The 17,095-nt window shown below is 36.4% G+C and overlaps 1 pseudogene; it reads left to right on the top strand.

The window, feature by feature from the left end:
• Window positions 1-497: 497 nt before the first annotated feature.
• Window positions 498-6,987, top strand: LOC107815146 (TMV resistance protein N-like; annotated as a pseudogene).
• The last annotated feature ends 10,108 nt before the right edge of the window (window positions 6,988-17,095 follow it).

Genomic DNA, 17,095 nt, shown 5'->3' with positions numbered 1-17,095 from the left:
TGGAACGTGTCTATGACTTGTCACGCATTTTCTTATGTAAACCTATCTGCTAAAGACGGAATCAATAGGAAAAAGGATTGAAAAGTCGACCAGATAATTATTTTTTTATTTTTGGCAGAATGATATGTTTTGTACGATTTTGTCAAAACTTTATTATAAGTTACAACTGTCTTAACTTTAATAAATTGGGAATAAATCTGCGATTAAATTTTAGTTGTGGTCATCTAATTTTGTGTTCATTATATCCAAAAGTCACTTTTTCTATTTGGTTACGTAAAATTTATTCTATTTTGTTTTGATCATCTAAAAAACTGAGAAATATTTTGTTGGAAGAAGACTTTGTCAACCACCATAGAAATTAAGATAGGAAAAGAAAATTTGGCAGAGAAGAAAGAGAGGGGGGGGGGGGGAATTCATAATGATTGTGCTTTTGAGCAATAATTCAATTCAAGAGGTAGACGTTTTCTTTGTAGCTTCCCATCTCCTTCTATTAAAGTTCAAAGAAAACCCTCTCATACAAACTTTTCTTATTTGAAGTGCTAGTAGCTAGTTGTTTATTTCCTTCTCTCCTATTATATCACTTTATCTTTTACCACAACTACAATTTATCCACATACAGGTTTTTTACTTTTCAATTGAATCAATGGCATCATCTTCTGCTTATGCGAGTACTTCACAGTTTCCTCGGTGGAACTACAAAGTCTTTCTAAGTTTTAGAGGCGATGATACTCGAAGAACATTTATAGGTCACCTCTTCAAAGGCTTGGAAAATAGTGGAATATTCACGTTTCATGATGATAAAAGGCTAGAGCATGGTGCATCAATATCGGATGAACTCTTGAAAGCTATCGAACAGTCTCAAGTTGCCCTCGTCGTTTTCTCAAAGAATTATGCAACATCGAGGTGGTGCTTAGATGAGTTAGTGAAGATCATGGAATGCAAGGATCAATGTGGACAGACTGTCATACCAGTCTTCTATGATGTGGATCCATCACATGTTCGGAAACAGACGGAAAGCTTTGCTGAAGCCTTTGACAAACATGAAACAAGCTATAAGGATGATGATGAAGGAATGCAGAAGCTCCAAAGATGGAGGAATGCTCTAACTGCTGCCGCAAATCTAAAAGGATATGATGTCCGTGACGGGTGAGTTAAGAACACATAGTAATTTCTTACAATGAAAAAAAATGGAATACTACAAAGAGAGTTTGCTCAAGTGCTAAGGAATAATTTAGGTTGCGGGTTCAAGTTACTATAGTAGCAAAGTGAGGAGCTCAAAAGGAATAATTTTCCTTCAACTGCAGTTGCTTATGTGAAGAGTACATATTTTACTATAGAAAAAGAATCTATACCTCAAAAAATGAATTAAACAGAAAAGACACTAAATTAATTTATCATATTTACAAAATAAAAATTAAAAGGTGGAAGCTTAATTAATTTATTTTGTTAAGAATACTGCGTACACAATCTAACTTCATTGATTGTCATTTACACGTTAAAAATATTTTTATCTTTATTTTCCTGAAAAAAAGGAATGATGGTTGTTATATATGTCTCTATCAATAAGAAGGTATTGTTCCTATCAATATAATTAGAGAGAATAAAAAAAAACGTCTTAAGCTATTCACGTCTTGCTAGTACCCCAGAAGACACTATAGTTCCTATCACTTCAATTCCTCAATAACATTCTTGCACATATAATATTTTGATTGCTCCTTCAAGAGTTTGTTTTATGTGTGGTGTCTTTTAATCATCTCTATGTAAATTAACAATATTTAGTAGCTCAGTTTGTTGGTTATTTGCCCAGTTGATGAGAGTTCGATTCCTTGACTCTAGCAGCTCAATATTTAGTAGCTCAGTTCAATATTTAGTTTCTCTCCCTTTCCCCTACCCCTATGTAAACAAAAAATTAATTATGAAATGCGTACTAATACTTGGCTTTCTTACATTTATCTACAATTGATTTTTTTTTATTTTCGTAGGATTGAAGCGGAGAATATTCAGCAGATTGTCGACCAAATTTCCAAATTGTGCAATAGTGCTACTTTGTCTTCTTTGCGAGATATTGTGGGAATAGATACTCATATGGAGAAATTAAAGTCCCTACTTAAGGTAGGAACCAATGATGTTCGGATCATATTGGGGATCTGGGGCATGGGCGGTCTAGGGAAGACGACAATAGCAAGAGCCATTTTTGACACTTTGTCTCATCAATTTGAAGCTGCTTGTTTCCTTGCTGATATTAAAGAAAATGAAAAACTGCATTCTTTGCAAAACACTCTTCTTTCTGAATTGTTAAGAAGAAAAGATGATTACGTCAATAATAAGCTTGATGGGAAGCGGATGATTCCAGACAGACTTTGCTCTAAGAAGGTGCTAATTGTGCTTGATGATATAGGTCATAAAGATCATTTAGAGTATTTAGCAGGTGATATTGGTTGGTTTGGTAATGGCAGCAGGGTTGTTGTAACAACTAGAGACAAGCATCTGATGGGGAAGGATGATGCAATATATGAAGTGACTGCATTACCTGATCATGAATCCATTCAATTATTTTATCAACATGCTTTTAGAAAAGAAGATCCAGATGAGTGTTTTAAGGAACTTTCATTGGAGGTAGTAAATCATGCTAAAGGCCTTCCTTTAGCCCTCAAAGTGTGGGGTTCTTTGATGCATAACCTAGGCTTAACTGAATGGAAAAGTGCTATAGAGCACATGAAAGTTAATTCTAATTCGGAAATTGTTGAAAAGCTCAAAATCAGTTATGATGGATTGGAGCCCATCCAACAAGAGATGTTTCTAGATATAGCATGCTTCTTGCGAGGGGAAGAAAAAAATTACGCCATGCATGTTCTTGAGAGTTGTCATTCTGGAGTTGAATATGGATTGCGTGTCTTAATTAACAAATCTCTTGTGTCTATCTCTGAAAATGATCAAATTCAAATGCATGACTTAATACAGGATATGGGTAAATATATAGTGAATTTTAGAAAAGATCCTGAAGAACGTAGCAGGCTATGGCTCGCCGAGGAAGTCGAAGAAGTGATGAGCAACAATGGAGTAAGTAGCATAAGTGATGCAATAATATTTAATTTCTAATGTTTATATTCCAAAGACATATAGGACAGTCAATTCCAATTATTTGTTCATCTTGCTTCATATTTTGGTTGTTTATTTTAGTTAATAGGAAAAACAAAAGTAATATTAATTGCCTAATTAGTTTAAAAAATGATATTAATTGCCTAATTCGTTAAGTAGCCTCTTTAATTTATGTTGCCTAATTCGTTTTTCTTATATTTTTTTAGAGATTGATTAGTCTAGCTAGTAGCCACTTAATCTGTTTGATCCAATTTCATTCTTTGGATTAACTTGAAAATTTTATGACATTTTATTACATAATAACTCAATCAGAGATTCACTTTACCATTATTTATTTTATTATTTTAAAAAGTCACTACAATTTATTGGTATTGTTTCAATTACAGTTTCTTTCTATTACAACATGAAAAGCTTATAAACTTAACTCTAATGAACTTCTAAGAGAAATGTAATATTAGAAACAGAACTATAGAATTAATTGCAAAAAGTATTTCTCTGACATAACATCAGTATATCCTAATGATCTTCTTACCAGGGGACCATGGCAGTGGAAACAATTTGGCTTCATTGTAATTTTAGGACACTAAGCTTTAACAATGAGGCCATGAAACATATGAAAAGGCTTAAGATATTAAACATAAAGAGTTGGGCCTATCATGGCTCCTTTGAGTATCTGTCCAACAACTTGCGTTGGTTAGTCTTGGATGGCTATCCTTGTGAAACATTGCCATCTACATTTGATCCCAAAATTCTTGTTAGCCTTAACCTCCGGGGCAGTTCACTGCATTATTTATGGATGGAAACAAAGGTATAATAGTTAAGTTTTATTTTACTTTTATTTTTCTTTCTAACTGTCTTTGTCTTTTAATTTAGTGATAATGAACAAATATTATTACTTTTGTCACGTATTATTTGAGGTACTTTGTATTTTTGCTAGAAATGTGATGCATGTCTTTAAATGAACAAAAATTATTAACTCCATAAGCTCAAATTAATGTATTTCCATCTCAAAAAAATTATTGTAATTTATATTATTTGGGGTTGTTCCCAGTATTGTTGTAAGATCTTTATGTCTTTTTTCTCAAAAAAAATTATTGTAATTTATATTATTTCTCATAGTAAAATCAGATTCATATGAATTTCATCCTAGGGCTGTACATAGTGGGACGGAAGTAATACTTATTAGTAAAACAAAAGGAATGTATTGTGTATAACTATTTTCTTGAATGGCATATATGCTTTCATACATTGCTTCCGGATTTAACATTTGGGTTTTCCCATTTTATATTACACTTTTTTAAAGAGAGAAACACTTTTCTCTTTGCTACAGTTTTTTTCAATCATGTTAAATTATAATTAACAATATTTTATTTATAATTTACTTTTATTCAGTTTCTTAACAAGTAATTTTTCATATATAAAAAATAAATTTCTAATTTCACACAAAAATAATGTGTTGGCCCTCATAAATCAAATGCTATCATTCATTTCTTTTCTTGTGATAAATACTTTTAGGAAAGCTAGCAATAAGATATTAAGAAAACAGAGGTCATTTGATGTCCAAAAATACAAATGAAACAAACAAGGTTTCTACATTCATAGATAGCCAAATATTTTATTATTGGAATCCAGTGGAGGAGCAAAATAGGTTCTTTTTTTCTTCTCTATCTCATTCTGTTTGTATTCTGAACAGCAATTGTCGTCTCTACGGACGCTAGATCTCAGATACTCTAAAAGCCTGGTGCAAACACCAGATTTCACGGGGATGCCAAATTTGGAGTATTTGAATCTGTCTTCGTGTTCTAATCTTGAAGAGGTTCACTATTCCCTGGGATGTTGCAACAAACTCATTCGGTTAAATTTGTGTTTTTGTAAAATACTTAAGAGGTTTCCATGTGTTAACGTGGAATCTCTTGAATATTTGGGTTTAGAATTTTGCTATAGGTTAGAGAAATTTCCAGAAATTCACGGGAGAATGAAGCCTGGGATACAGATTCACATGTCATCCTCTGGGTTAAGGGAACTGCCATCCTCTGTTTTTCAGTACCAAACTCATATTACCAAGCTAGATTTGAGTAATATGGAAAACCTTGTAGCTCTTCCAAGCAGCATCTGTAGGTTGAAAAGTTTGGTTAGTCTGAGTGTGTCATGTTGCTTAAAACTGGAAAGCTTGCCAGAAGAAATAGGGGATTTAGACAACTTGGAGGAGTTTGATGCCAGTGATACTCTAATTTCACGACTTCCGTCTACCATTGTACGCTTGAACAAACTTAAAGTCTTGAAGTTAGCTGGATGCTTCAGATACAATAGAGTGCACTTTGAGTTCCTTCTGGCTGAAGGATTACGCTCATTGGAACATCTGGATCTCAGTCGCTGCAACTTAACAGATGGAGAACTTCCGGAAGATATTGGATCCTTATCCTCTTTGAAAGAGTTGGAGCTCAGAGGAAATAATTTTGAGCATATTCCTCGAAGCATAGCCCAACTTGGTGCTCTTCGATCCTTAGACTTATCATATTGCAAGAGGCTTACACAACTACCAGAATTTCCCCCTGAATTAAATAAATTGCGTGTAGATTATCTTATGGCTCTGAAATTTATCCATGATTTAGTAACAAAGAGGAAGAAACTACAGATGGTGATATTCGCACCACTGTATGATAAGGATGATGCAGACAATAATTCTATATATAATTTGTTTGCACATGCCCTGTTTCAGAAAATCTCTTCCTTGAGGCATGACATCTCTTCTTCAGATTCCTTGTCCGAAAATGTGTTTACCATTTGGCATCATGAGAAGAAGATCCCAAGTTGGTTCCACCATCAGGGAAGGGATAGTAGTCTATCAGTCAATTTGCCCGGAAATTGGTATATACTTGATAAATTCTTGGGATTTGCTGTATGTTACTGTGGTAGCTTAATTGACACCACAGCTCAATTGATTCCCGTATGTGATGACGGGGTGTCGTGCATGACCCAGAAACTTGCCTTATCAGAATGTGATACAGAATCACACAGCTATCGAGAACGGTATACACCAATTCATTTTTTCTTGGTACCTCTTGCTGTCTTATGGGATACATCTAAGGCAAATGGAAAAACACCAAATGACTATGGACTTATTAGGCTATCTTTTTCTGGAAAACAGAAGAAGTATGGACTTCGTTTGTTGTATAAAGAAGAACCTGAGGTTGAGGCCTTGTCACAAATGAGGGAAAATAACAATGAACCAACAGAACATTCCAATGTGATAAGGAGGAGCAGATCTGACATTAGTGAACACCATGACTCCGTGACGGATGAATCCAGTTGTTGTTGTTGTCGCATACTGTAATAACATTAGAAACAAAGGTCACATTCCAATGAAAGTAAGTTGCAAGTTTGGAAGCCCTTTGCTCTAAAGCCGGTGGCATTGCCTATGAAGAGTATATGTTTCCTTTGTTTGTAGCAGAACAACTAGACCTCTTGGCCTGAGAAAGAGATTCGTGAGAGAACTAACTTCGGTATGCAATAATCCATTCTTTTTAAATCTACATATATCTATACTATATACTTGTCTTATTAGTAAAGGTGACGTGACACCTCTCTTAGACCAGAATAGCAGTCATGTGAAATGAAATCACATCTTCGTTTGCTGACAGGTAAAAACCAATTGCAGATGAATATTCGCGAAGCAAGAAAACTGTGCCAAAATGGATGGATGAAAGAAGCCTTGGAACTGTTCTTCCTTTGGGATGTAGAGCTCAACTAGTCTTGTATTCTCTCCATCAGAAACTGATTTTCACCTTTTCAAAATAATTTTCATCTTGAAAAAACCAGAAGTTTCTTACACACTACATAACTTTAAATATTGCTTGTCGTAATGATCATGCTATAACTTTAGAAATACACTTTTGCAGGGCCGTTTTCATATCTGTACCAAGTTAAATGTGGAGGTTCAGTTTAGTATAGAGGGACTAAAACAACATCATAAATATTGTGTTTTCATTTCAAACTTCAATCGCAGAAGTACAAGATTAATCATACTTTATATACCAAGATATATAAAGTACATAAGAGTTGTTTTTCCATTTGCAATGTTTTCTAACTATGCATAGGGAAAACAGTTCCAGGTGTTTGCATTTCATCAATTAGTTTTTGTGGGGTTCGGTAGGGCGACTCTTTGATGCATAATAGAATACTCAGGCTGCTTCGAGTTTTGACTGACTAAGTGCAGATGAAAATCTTTTTGAAAAAGCATGTGTACATGTAAAAGAAAACTCATGTCGCGGCCAAAATACATAAAGGAGACTTTTTTCAAAGTGGTTAAGGTTGCTCAATTAGACTGAAAATCATTGCGTGGTTTGAATTCACAACAAAGAAAGAGAATACGAGGTATAGGAATTTGTCAACTCATCAGGCTCACGACCTAAAAGGCCATTTTATCGTCTACACAATTGATCAAAGGCGCTTTGTGATTCCCTTGGCTTACCTTTAAAATTAGGTCATTAGGCAACTTTTAAACATATATGAAGAAGAATTTGGGCTACCAAGTAATGGCGCTATTACATTACCCTGTGATTCGGTCTTCATGGACCACATCATTTCACTGATCAAGAAACGCATAGCTGCCGGAGATCTTCGAGCGTTTTGATGTTTTGAGAGAACAGGGCCCACAAAACAATGCTCCTATCGATTCGTTCATGTTGCTGTACTTCATCTTCTAATTTGCACCAAGAAAGTGGAAATCAGTAACTTCTTGTTTATTGAAGTTATGTCTCGTTATTCAACCCATTTTTTAGTGGATAATATAGGTGACTAATTATTTTCTTTTAACCATTTTGCCACCCCTAGTCTCAGATAATAATTTGCAAAAGGTATTAAACTAATCATTTTTTATACATTTGATTTCCAATATCCACCGATATATCCAATTAAAGATCAATTTCCTCTTATCCCCTTCGCCAAAAACTCTAATGTAATATGACTTCCACTTTCTTGGTGCAAAGAATAAGCTGAATAACAACACGAAGTACTTGAGAGGAGCAATGCTTTGTGAAGATCTCCAGTGGCCACACCTTTCTTGATTAGTGAAATGATGCAATCCATGAACGTTGAATCACAGGGTAATTTAATAGGGCCGCCACTCGGTAGCCCAAACTCTTCTTCAGATATGCTTAAGAGTTGCCTAACGACCTCATTTTCAAGGTATGCCAAGGGAATGACAAATCGCTTTGATCGATTGTATAGATTACAAAATGGCCCTTTTCAACTATATAGGATGAAGATGTACTACAACTATCTTCATCACTACCATTTTTGGAAATGAAATCCTTTTCCGCTGCATGACTGCAAACTTCTGCCATCTCCTAACCATTTTGATGAGTTTCTTGGCACTGATCATTGTCTTTTTTTTTTTGGAAGATTGAAACAAGAAAGTAAACAAGAAATTTAGAGACTTTTTGAGGTTTGAATTGCTAATGCTTGTTCTGGATTGGTAATGAAAAGGCTCATGAAAGGGGGATTATATATTTATACAAGAAACTGGAGATGACTAATTATAATCTTTAGTTGGAGCTGAAGTTTTTGTTACTAATAAAAGGCAAAGCCATGTGCTGATGCTTGTTGATATGGGGCCTTAAATTTGTGGATGAAGCTAGTTTGAAAGGATGGATGACAACAGATTGGACCTATTAGGTATGATATCAGCTCATACCTAAATAATTTGAAGCCATTAAATGAAGAATAGCTTGTAGAAGGCAAAACCATGTGCTACTCCTTTCTTTGTCATGTACATAAGGGATCTTTTAAATTGTCATCTTCTCTAGTCCTATTCTGCTTTTGCTATAACAAATTTTTTTTGGAATTGAGTAACACTGTGGACAAATTTTACTCAAAAGATACATTAACAATAAGAAAACTGAACCAGTTTTTGGTTAATAGTATCAAAACAAACTAAGCGATTCAGCAACCAAAGAAATTAGTCGTTGCAGTTAATTCAGAAGTCTTTTTTCTTTGCTTTTTTTCTTCTTTTTGGTGGACGACTGTACTGGGAAGAAGGATAAAAAGATCATTTGTCACAAAATGGTGTAGTTTATGTGTAAGAAAATGAAGGATATTGATAAATAAAAAGATCATTTATCACAGTTTTTGTGGAGAAACAAAAACTGTGATATTAACCAGTGCAAAATACAGCTTAAAGTCTTCTATTTGAACTATTATGCTTCTTGACTTTTGTTTCCACCTTTGAACAAACTTTGCTTTTTAGCTTATTTGAAAAATTGGGTTGATGCAGCTTTTGACATAATATTCTTATGAATTAGGACTAGAAATTTGGATATTCTACATATTTAGAACCCTATTTTGGTAATTTATGCAGGATCTCGAGGCTATTTTGTGCTTACTGATTGTTCTGTGAATAGTTTTGAGGCCAACCCCAAAATTGACAACATAAAATATGATCATACTTTGTATGTTATTCATTGGTTGCTATATATTCTCATTGCTAATGGAGTTCAATTTGCATTCATAGGACTACTATAAAGCAACTGAAAGAAATCAGATATAATCACAAAGTTAAAGAGTGTTGACAAGAATATGGAGTTTTGATGAATAATTAGATGTTGAATGTTCTGTACACTTGTTGAATATCATGTATCCATTACAAAACATTAAGGTCAACAAACTAGTAATTCTGTGTTTCTTAGTTCTTGAAGGTATAAAGCTGATGAGCATCGACTAGAAGCAACTGATACAAGCAATGCATTTTGAAGATCGATATCTGCACCTTTTCTAATGAGTGATATGATGTAGTTCTTGAATAGTGCATCACACGGTAATATAATAGGCCCATCACTCGGAAGTCCAAACTCTTCTTCAGACATGTGCAATAGTTGTCTGATTACTTCGTGTTGAAGATAAGCCAAAGGAACCACAAATCGCTTTTGATCAGTTGTATACACCACAAAATGCCCTTTGCCAACTATAGAATAAGATGTACTACAACACTCTGCGTCATGGTTATTGGATCTTGGAAAAGAAATTCTCTTCCTCTGCTTGACCGCAAACTTCTGCCATTTCCTTGCTATCTTGATGATTTTGTTAGCACTGATCATGTTTATTTCTTCGGTTTATAGGAAAGAAAATATTGTTTGAGTTTTTAGAAGGTTTGATTGAGTTCTATCTGCTTGATGATCAAAATGTTTTATGGAAGCAATTTATTTATAGCTGAGGCTAGAGTTATGACTTTGAAAATTGTAGCTCTAGTTGTCAACCTGAATCAGGTATTGAAGGCAAAATCATGTGCTGATGATTAATATGGGACCTTAGAAATTGTGGAAATGGCTGGTTGTCTTGTTTTAAGTAAAGAGGTTGATGCATTTATTGAATTATTTGTCAATATATCTTTAAACCAAGTGGCCCATGACTAAGTCATCAACTTCATCCATTCTTCTGGATTTTATTTTAAGGTTGCCATTTGTTCCAAATCATGAGAAGTAGTAGGGTCTAATGTTGTTCAACAAAATGTATGGTCTGAATACTTTGACACTAGCAGAATGAGCAAAACCATGTGAAACTTCATGTATTGTTGTCCCTCAAATTTCTCTTCACCAAAAAACATTAAGTATGTAACTTGCCATTACCTTATATATATATATATATATACTTATACACACAGCATTTGAGCAGAACACAAGTATCTAGACTAGACATTCGAAGAACTTTCATTTTCTGTGCAATTCTGAAAATTCTTGTTCTTTCTTTTCCTTCATCCTTTAGAGTTACATAATATTCCTTGAGACAATGGGTATCAAAGTGATACCATTTATTCAGGCTAATCGATTCTTAAAAAGGTCTTCAACGTTAGAAGGTGTTCCAAAAGGACATTGCTCATATATGTAGGAGAGAGCCAGAAGAAGAGATTTGCTGTGCCAATATCATATCTGAGTCGGCCTTTATTTCAAGATTTGTTAGCTCAAGCTGAAGAAGAATTTGGCTTTGATCATCCGATGGGCGGTCTCACAATACCTTGCAATGAGAATGTGTTCGTTGATCTCACTTCCCGCTTGAGGATATTATGAATAGTACTATGGTGCGAATTCTTCTACACATGAGATTTTGTAAAGTAGGATTAGAACTGAGAAAGAGTAGATTGTAGAGAGAGGTCATTTTCATTGTATAGAACATTGCCAATGTGAATTTCTTTCACAACTGGGCGATGTATAGCCTCTTCTTTTATCATTCTTTTGTCACGACCCGGATTTTCCGCCCTCGAGAGTCGTGATGGCGCCTACTCGTGAAAGCTAGGCAAGCCAACCATTTGCACAAATTACCTTTTTCCCATTTTAAGTCTTTAACAAGTGTGAATCAACATTTATAAATAGCGAAAATTTAAAGCAAGCAGAAGAAAACGATTAAAACATTTGAATAATTATCCAATACAACATCTTATGCAAAATCTACCCAGAACTGGTGTCACGCTTCACAGACAGTCTAGAATTACTACAAACAAGGTCTGAAAGATAGCTAATACACTGTTTCTGAAATAAGTATATGAAACAGAATGAAGGGATAGGGGGAGACGCCCTGCTGCTCCGGTATCTGCACACAGTGCAGAGTGTAGTATCAGCATAACCGACCCCATATGCTGGTAAGTGCCTGGCCTAATCCCGACAAAGTAGTGACGAGGCTAGGACCAGACTACCAACTAAACCTGTGCAATTATATTATATACAGCGGAAAATAAAATAGAAATAAATAATTAAAGATGGGAGGGGGACATGTTGTGGGGGAATATCATTTATCAATAGTAGTTCACAAGAAAAGCATAAAGACAATTTAGAATTCATAGCAAAAGAATAAGGAAATCGTAACCAACCAATAGACATTTTTATTATCTATTGTTGCGGTGCGCAACCCGATCCAAATCATAAAAATATTGTTGCAGCATGCAACCCGATACATATCATTTATTACTGTTGCAGCGTGCAACCCGATCCAAATATAATATTGTTGCGACGTGCAACTCGATCCAAATATAATATTATTGCGGCGTGCAATCCGATCCACATATACAGTTCAACACCAATCACATAGAGAGTCTCGGCAAGGGATCAATAAAGAAACAACACTATCCCAGCAAGGAAATCAACATATAAGTAAATACGTTCCGGCTAATGAAAATCAGCTATAACCACACTTGTTCCAACATCTAACTTCTTCAACTAGCACCAATACTCAATCATAAGTAATTACCACGAGAATAATCATAATCCTTGCACAACATAGAGAATCAACAACTTAGGCATTCGTAGTATTTGTTAAGAATACAACAATTTCATTTTAGGACTCACGGTCATGCTTGACACCAACGTATAGATACTCGTCACCATGCATATACGTCGTACTCAACAAGTAACACGTAGCAAATAGGACACAACTCCTAATACCTCAAGCTAAGGCTAGACCAAACACTTACCTCGAACTTCCACGGCCAACTCAAACCTCAAACACCGCTTTTCCTTTTGAATTTGGCTCCATATCAATTGTATCTAGACATAATCGACTTAATAACATCAATAAACGCTAAACAATTCAATTCCAATGCTTAATTATAGATTCCTATCATTCTTCCCAAAAAGTCAAAAATTGACCCCGGGCCCACTTGGTCAAAACATGAGGTTCGGACCAAAACCCGATCACCCATTCACCCACGAGCCCGAACATGTAATTAATTTCAAAATCCGACCCCAAAACGAGGTCTAAATTCCAATTATACAAAAAGCCTAACTCTACCCAAATCCCTAATTTTCTACTCTTAAGAACATGATTTAGGCCTAGAAATCTAATGGGTGTTAATGAAAATTGAAGAAAATGAGTCTAAGATTGCATATCTATGAATTTGTGGTTAAGTTTCTTTCAAAAACCGCCCATTTTGGAATTTGGAAGAAGAAGTTATGAATTTTGGGTTAAATCCCGTGTGTTCTGTTAATGTTTAAAAGAGCTGGGCGACAGTGTTCATCGCATTCGCGAGAACACTGTCGCGATCGCGAAGAGCTGCCAAATCATGGACTTACCCGATCGCGGGTCCTCCTACGCATTCGCGAAGGGTTGGCCCCCCTGACCTTCGCGTTTGCGGGCCTGTGCACGTGTTCGATTAGAAGAACAATCACCTTCCGGTCTAGCCCCCCATCTACACTACGCATTCGCGGGAAATGGGTCGCGTAGAGCAACCCTCCAGTGCTCCGCGTTCGCATCCCTTACTTCGCGTTCGCATTGAACAAATCCACCCCTACCCAATTTTCCCTTTCACGATCGCATGATAGGCTTCGCGATCGCGAAGCATAGAATACATGTGCATCAGAAACAGTAGTTCTGCAATTTTTCATAAGTTCGAAAACCTTCCGAGACCTATCTGAAACTCACTCGAGCCACCGACGCTCCAAACCAAACATGTACACTATCTCAAAAATACCCTACGGACTTATTCGTGCAATCAAATCGTTAAAATAACATCAACAACTATGAATTTAGCATCAAAATTATGAAATCACTTAAGAACTTCAAATTTTTCAATTTTCTCAAATACGGTCCGATTCACGTCCTTTCAAGTCCGCTTCTTACCAAATTTCATAGACTCGACTTAAACCACATATAAGAGACCTGTACCGAGCTCTGGAACCAGAATACGGGCCCGATACCATAAAATTTTACACACATTTCATTTCCAAAACTCATAAATAATTTCAGCAAAATAATTTTCTTTAAAAATTTATATCTCGGGCTTGGGACCTTGAAATTCGATTCCGAGCATACGTCCAAGTCATATATTTTCCTACGGATCCTCCGGAGCCATCAAATCATGGGTTCGGGTCCATTTACCCAAAATATTAATCGAAGTCAACTTAAATTTATTTTAAAACCAAAATTCATTATTATTCACAGATTTTCACATAATGGCTTTCCGGCTAAGCACTCGGATTGTTCACGCAAATTGAGGTGATGCTGAAAGAGGTTTTTAAGGCCTCGAAACGCAGAATTTATTTCTAAAACAAGTGATGACCTTTTGGGTCATCACATTCTCCACCTCTAAAACAACCGTTCATCCTCGAACGGACATAAGAAGGAAGTACCTGAGTCGAAGATAAGATGGGGATAACGGCTACGTATATCGGACTCGGACTCCCAGGTCGATGTCTCAGCAGGCTGACCTCTCCACTGAACACAAACAGAAGGAAAACTCTTCGATATCAACTGACGAACCTGCCGGTTTAGAATAGCTACCGGCTCCTCCTCGTAGGATAAGTCCTCGTCCAACTGGACAGTGCTGAAATCTAACACGTGGGATGGATCGTCGTGATACTTCCGAAGCATGGACACATGAAACACTGGGTGCACGGCTGATAAGCTCGGCGGCAATGCAAGTCTGTAAGCCACCTCTCATACTTGATCAAGAATCTCAAACGGGCCAATGAATCTAGGGCTAAGCTTGCCCTTCTTCCCAAATCTCATCATGCCCTTCATAGGCAACACTCGAAGCAATACCCGTTCATCGACCATGAAAGCCAAATCACGAACCTTACGGTCGACATAATTATTTTGCATAGACTAAGCTGTACGAAGCCTATCCTAAATAATCCTGACCTTGTCCAAGGCATCCTGTACTAGATCTGTACCCAACAATCGAGCCTCTCCCGCCTCAAACCATACAATTGGTAACCGACACCGCCTACCATACAAAGCCTCATAAGGAGCCATCTGTATACTCGACTAGTAGCTGTTGTTGTAGGCAAACTCTGCTAAAGGCAAAAACTGATCCCACGAGCCTCCAAAGTCAATGACACAAGCTCGGAGCATATCCTCCAAAATTTGAATAGTTCGCTCGGACTGCCCGTCCGTCTGCGGATGAAACGATGTGCTCAACTCAACCCGTGTGCCCAACTCTCACTGAACTACTCTCCAGAAATGTGAGGTAAACTGCGTACCTTGATCCGAAATGATAGACACAGGCACACCATGAAGACAAACAATCTCCCGGATATAGATCTCAGCTAATCTCTTGGAAGAATAGGAGATTGCCACAGAAATAAAATGTGCTAACTTGGTCAGTCTATCAAGAATAACCCACACTGCATTAAACTCATCTAGGTCTGTAGGAGTCCAACAACAAAGTTTATAGTGATACGCTCCCACTTTCACTCAGGAATCTCAATCCTCTTGTCACACCCCAACCTTGGGAGGTGTGGCTGGCACCCGATGCCCGAAGGCCCGAGCGAACCAACCATGAGATATGATCTGAAATATAATAACCTGCAGGCAGAAGAGCCCAACACGACATAATGTGTGTGTGTATATATATATATATATAACTAGGCCAACAAGGCTGCAACGACAGTATAACAGCTATCCAGAAGACTGATAGGGCGATATGAAAAATATATATATACAATGACCGCTAGTCTTCAAGTCTCTAAGAGTGTAAGACAATCTCAAAAGGGAGGGACAAAGCCCCGGACATGCCCAAAACCACACATATACATCTGTAATAGTACCTATGGACTCAAAGTCAGCAACTCCGAAGAAGTGGAGTGCGAAACCCAATGCTGATCCTGGGGGTCCTACTGAGGAGGCACGCCGCTCTGTCTATCCGAACCTATGGGCATGAACACAGCGCATAAAAATGCGTCAGTACGAAATATGTACTGAATATGTAGGGCGACAAGTGTAACATGAAAAATGTAATTAACAAGAGAATAGATATAAAGACAATTTGAATTCTGAAACTAGCCTCGGTAGGAAAATAAAATTCAACATGGATATAAATGTATGCTCGTGAAATCGTCGTTCACAATCGCTACTTATAATATATCACATTATATAATAATAAATCCCTATGTGGGGCTATAATATCCATAACATACCCGACCATAATAAAGGCTCGGTAGAATCGTACCCGGCCACGTGAAGCTCGGTAATCCCAACTGATCAGTGGTTACACAATAGGTGTCATACCCGGCCGTCTATAGTGCGGCTCGGTAATGAAAGTAAATACATACATATATTAAATCATGAATTATATAAGTGCAATGCGAATCTAACCTTAAAAGGCATATTCTAAGAATAGTCGAAGTGGCCTATCATCATTATTCCCCGACTATCATGGTTGTCGCTAAAATATTTAATTTTTTTTAACTACGAGCCAACAAGTACTAAGAACATGGGAATTATGTAATATGAATACCTTTGAAGTAAGTATTACTTATTCATGATTTATATGAATGTCGAAATGAGAACGAGTAAAAAGGCTCTAGTTCTTTTTAAGCAAGGAACAAGGAAATCCGAGAATTCATAGATATCCTCTAGAGTAAGCAATCTATGAGAAAGGATCAGGTCTAAGCATCTTTATAAGTTGAAGGTGAAATAACTCGAATCCGACGAGACAATTCGATAAACGTTTATTCGAATTCTAGTCATGCCGAAAAGTATAGCGAAAGCCCTACATACCTTTTCGATGGAGTTATATACTGTTCCAAGACCTCAAAAGCCTTAGGAATGATTTCCTACATAATACAAACGATTCAAAATCAAATTCAAGCTCATAGCTTATATAATTCTTCATTTAGACATTTACGCAAACAACTTGTGGCCATGAATTTGTAGACCCTTTTGTAGTTTAATTTCCCCCCAACACACCACCAAATTTTACTCTACTACATCTCCTCATCGACACGATTCCATCCATGTCTTTATAGATTCAAACAACACAATAAAACCATATAGAACAACCCCAACAATCAAGCCATATTAAGAGAGGTTTGTTAAAATAAATCAAGAACATTTCTATAGAGGTTTCAACTATTTCTTAAGAATTCTTATGGTAGAAGTTTACAAAGATCAAAGAGGAAGTTAAATCATACCTTATGTGACCAGAATTACTCAAAATCGAAATTACTTCAAGGCGGAGTCTTGCTATGAAAAGTGAAACACTGAAGAATTCACGATTCCGAAGCTACCATGG

This window comes from Nicotiana tabacum, chromosome 13 (assembly GCF_000715075.1).
Source record: "Nicotiana tabacum cultivar K326 chromosome 13, ASM71507v2, whole genome shotgun sequence".
Taxonomy (NCBI): Eukaryota; Viridiplantae; Streptophyta; class Magnoliopsida; order Solanales; family Solanaceae; genus Nicotiana; species Nicotiana tabacum.
The sequence above is the reverse complement of the archived record's forward strand: the minus strand, read 5'-3'. Positions and strand labels throughout refer to the sequence as shown.